Source organism: Lolium perenne, chromosome 4 (assembly GCF_019359855.2).
Source record: "Lolium perenne isolate Kyuss_39 chromosome 4, Kyuss_2.0, whole genome shotgun sequence".
Lineage (NCBI taxonomy): Eukaryota > Viridiplantae > Streptophyta > Magnoliopsida > Poales > Poaceae > Lolium > Lolium perenne.
This window is the reverse complement of record NC_067247.2, coordinates 399,772,986-399,777,343: the sequence shown is the minus strand read 5'-3', so window position 1 is coordinate 399,777,343 and position 4,358 is coordinate 399,772,986. Positions and strand designations below refer to the sequence as shown.

The 4,358-nt window shown below is 48.1% G+C and overlaps 1 long non-coding RNA gene across 1 annotated transcript; it reads left to right on the top strand.

Annotated features, from left to right (window-relative positions):
• Nucleotides 1-1,738: 1,738 nt before the first annotated feature.
• Nucleotides 1,739-2,965, top strand: LOC139830357 (uncharacterized). Its single transcript, XR_011742273.1, has 2 exons — nucleotides 1,739-1,859; nucleotides 2,796-2,965. It is a non-coding gene; the product is annotated as an uncharacterized lncRNA (long non-coding RNA).
• The last annotated feature ends 1,393 nt before the right edge of the window (nucleotides 2,966-4,358 follow it).

Below are 4,358 nucleotides of genomic sequence, written 5' to 3'. Positions count from 1 at the left end.
TTGTAAGCCTCCTCTCCACTATATAAGGAGAGGAGGGGCTCCCCTGTGCGGGACGATCGATCCCTGGGTAGTTACATGTAGCGACCCTGGAAAAATCCCCATAATAGATTTCTTTGTCCTTTTTCTTTTTGTGCATAGTCATGGCATCGTGCATGTTTTTGAATCCTAAAATTATTTTTTATTAAACCCTATTTTATTTCTATTATAATACCTTATCTTATTTCAAATTATACCTCTTCTTTCTTTGCTAAATTTCATTGCTAAAATCTATTTAGAAATGATTTTAAAACAAACAGCAAAAGAAAACAGAAAAACTGTTTTATAAAAGAAAAAGGAAAAAAAACAGTCAGCCCAACCGGCCAGGCCAAGTGGCCCGACCGGCAGCCTCCCCCCTAGCCCACCTCCTTCCCGTGGCCCGATCCAGCCCACCTAGGAAAACCCTAGGGTTTCCACCGGCCACCCTGGTCGTTTTCCTCTCCACCCCCCTCCGCCGCCGGTTCCCTTTTCGCAGAAAACCCCCTCCCTCTTTTTCTTTTCTGTGCAAGTCCTCCCACCTCACCCGCTCGACCCCGAGCCTCTCAACTCTCAGCTCGGGAGGAGAGCACCAGCGTCTCCCTCTCCTGACCCAACTCCGTCGCCTCGCCACCTCCCTTCCCTGAGCTCCGCCGGTAGCCGCCCTGGCTGCCGTCCTCGTCACCACCGTCGGCTCATCCCCGAGCCGCCTCTCCGTGTCTGCCCCGACCCGCTCTCAGCGAGGCTCCATCGGCAGCCGCGGCCACAAGCTCCGGACCTGCGATCTCCTCCTTCCGGTGCCGCCAGGGAGCACGATGCTTCCATCTCTTTCGCCCGTCCCGCGCGCGTGTCTGCGACGTTGCCATGCGTAAGCCGCCACCGTGCACATGCCTGCTTCAAGTTCAGCACTCCGGCCGCCGTGCTGCACGCCTGGCTTCTAGTCCCCAATGTTTGTGATGTTGATGTGCAACATCGTGTCACTAGTAGCATTTGTATGCTGATTCTGAGTCTCAGCAACTGCGTTCTGTAATCTGCAGCTGCCAGTCGCCTCTGGTGTTGTTCATTCCGTGTTAATGAAGTGGGTGTGGTGATGCAGCGGGAACTACTGTGTGAAGAGGCCATGAGTTCTACTCCGGCCGCTGGACGCAAGGAATTCGTGTCACTGACAAGGTCTACTTCTTTTGGTGCGGCCAAGCTAGTCACTTCCTCACTGAACCGAAGGATCCTGATACCATTTCGAGGACCACCGGCGCTGACTCAAGTTCGCCACCGACATTAGAAGTGGAAACCCAAGTTCTCCTTCACGGATCCGAAGACCGAATCTAAGCTTCATCTCCTTCCTCTTCAACCCGGAGATCCCGACACCGAACCAAGACGTGTGAACCCTAACCCGACCCTATTTTCTAAATGATATATAACTCGTTGCATCATCCATACATGTTGCACCGCATAAGTAAATGTTCCGGGTAAATAGCGAATCACCTAATAATTAAATATGGAATTGTGCGGGATTGCTTATCTTATCCCGGTCCCATTTAAATTTGCGTAGCGCACCTATGCCATGTTTTGCCATGCTAATGAACATTTAATTTGCGGGGTAGAAAAATAACTTGAACCTAATAATTGTGTGTCAGGGTTCTGATCCCGCTTAATTTGGATAAGTGCATTGCATCATCGTTGCCATGTCATGCATACCATCTTGATCATGCTGGATCTTCTTTATCCATAGTAGTAAGACTTGCATACGTTGTGTGTGTTCCAGCATCTGCTTCTTCCCGGATAGGATCGCGAAGTGGTGTTGCGAGATACGACGAGTTCTCCGGATGTTCCTCGGCAAGCTTTAACAGGCAAGCATTTCCTAAACTCCTGTCTCTGCAGGAGTCGCTCACCTATTTTAATTTTGCCTTCTCCCTTATGCTAGCCTTGAGTTGCGTTCTTGTCACGTGTCCTATCCACTTATTACCTCAAGCAGCCTATATTGCCTCCACCAACCACCTACAGCTATTGTTTGGTTATCGGGTCTGCCTTGCGAGTCGTAGTGCATGCTAGTGTTGTTTATATCTCATTACCGTTATCGCTACCGTTATCGGGTTATCTGTTGGGGAATCATGACACGTGGTTTATGGATATATCTGTTGAGTGTATCATGGTTACTTGTTAATAGTTGTTAGCGGAGGCTTCGGTGGGTCAGCTGATCGTTTTATGACGGCTCACTTGTGTTTCTTTAAAATCTAGGACCCCGAGTTCTTGTTATCTGTTCCGAGACTGAGCGCTCTAACCACACGTGGGTATGTTTATTGGGTCTCCCCTCGACCACTGCCGGAATCTACAGCTTTGTCCAGTGGCCACAACTAGTTTCGTAATGTTTTACCATTTGTTATTGCGTGCATCCCAGCCTGTTACTTCTTTATCTTTGGGAAGCCCCTGGGTGCCTTGTATCCCTTGTTTCTGGTATGCACGTTTCTGCTTTGCCTGTTACTTCTTTATCTTTGAGAAGGGGAGAACACATCGGTCGGGTTATGTTTGCAGAGTATAGAACTGTTAGTTGTGCGCTCTCTCACCTTCTCTGATAGACGACTGTTGTAGAGTGTCTCTATAGGTTTTTTAGTGCTTGCGCGCTGCCGCTTAACCCCACCATATTGCCTGTGGCGTCCTCTTGCGTCCTCTAAGTCCCCTGCGTGCCTCAAGTACAAAGGACGACTGGTTGGCGAATGCTTATACGTCTTGAAGTCTTGTTAAGTACGAACCCGTACTTATTGCTGCTTTGGGACATAACCGGGCAGGTATGAAGATCGGTACGATGAAGAACGACGCTAGCGAGGTTACCCTTCCGGCTTGGCCTGGGCAGGGTTATGGACGCCACTTGGTTATCTTCAGGACTCTTAGTCCAATTTGTATCTTGTCCGTACTCGGACATATTCGATCTTCTGTATGATTTGGATCTTATGTTGTATATTTGTATCTTGACTCGTTGGAGTCGTTGTTGTAATATATCTGTTTCTTGTGGGCTCTATTGTAAACCTGTTGTAATATTACCGCTCGTGTTAATTCCTCTGGCATCACGTGTGTGATTCGTCGCGCACGTCGTGTCGGAGGGCGTCTCAAGATCGATATCGTGCGGATTTCGGCGGATTCGCTGGGTCCTCATGGTACCGGTTTGGGGGCGTCACATTACAGTAGGAGATAGGCTAGTTGCCATACATCTTCAACCTCTGGCCAGAGGCCAAGTTCTGTAGCTTCCTGTTGATCTCTTGAATACATGCATAGTTCTGGCTCTACAGCTCTCTCTCTCTCAACCTTCCCCTCCGCCAGATCCCCTTGCGCACATCCGGCCCCCATCTTAAGCCATCCTATGGCATCTGTCTGTTCACCACGACGACAACCGTGGCACGAACCGCGACTAAAGACCCCCTTTAGTCGTGGCTCGTGCCACGGTGCGGGACTAAAGGGGGTGGGGGTATATAAGGCAGCCTTCTTCCCCGGACGGTGGAACCATCCGGGACTTAGTAGATTTCGGCGCGCGCCGTCAGGCTGCCCGATTGCGCCGTCGCTGGCCTCGCTGTCGCCGACGCGCGTCGCCTCCGCACGCGCGTGTTGCCTCCCCGGCACCGCGCCGTTGCCTCCGCCGCACTCGCGCGCGCGCATTCTCCGGCCGCGCCATGCCGATTCCGCGCGCGCGCCGCACCATCGCCTGCGTCGCCTCCGCCTCCGGCCGCCGCCGCCAGTCGCCCGCGTCGCCTCCGCCTCCGTCGCCAACGCCGCCTTCGCCGCCCGTAGGTCCGGCGCCCATTCCCCGCCCGGCCACATTTTTTCAGTTAGGGTTAGGGTTAATTAATTAGTATTTTCATTTTCATATGCAAAATTGAAATAGTTAGGAGAAATTGAAATAGTTAGGAGAAATTTTCATTTTTATATATGTTAGTTTGTATATATTATTAGGAGAAATTGAAATAGGAAAATAGAAATAAGTATTAGGGGAAGCTGAAATAGTTTTATTAGGAGAAATTGAAATATTTTTATGAGGAGAAATAGAAATAGTTTTATGAGGAGAAATAGAAATAGTTTTATGAGGAGAAATAGAAATAAACTATAATTATGAGGAGAAATAGAAACAGTTTTATTATTAGGAGAAATTGAAATAGGAAAATAGAAATACTATTATTCTTAGTTTTATATGCAATAGGGAAAATTTTATTAGGAGAAATAGAAATAGGGAAAATAGAAATTGTTTTATTTTATATATGAAATATTATTAGTTTTATATTTGTTAGTTCTATATGCATGCAATAGGGGAAATTTTATATATGAACTATTATTGTTAGTTTTATATTTGTTAGTTTTATATA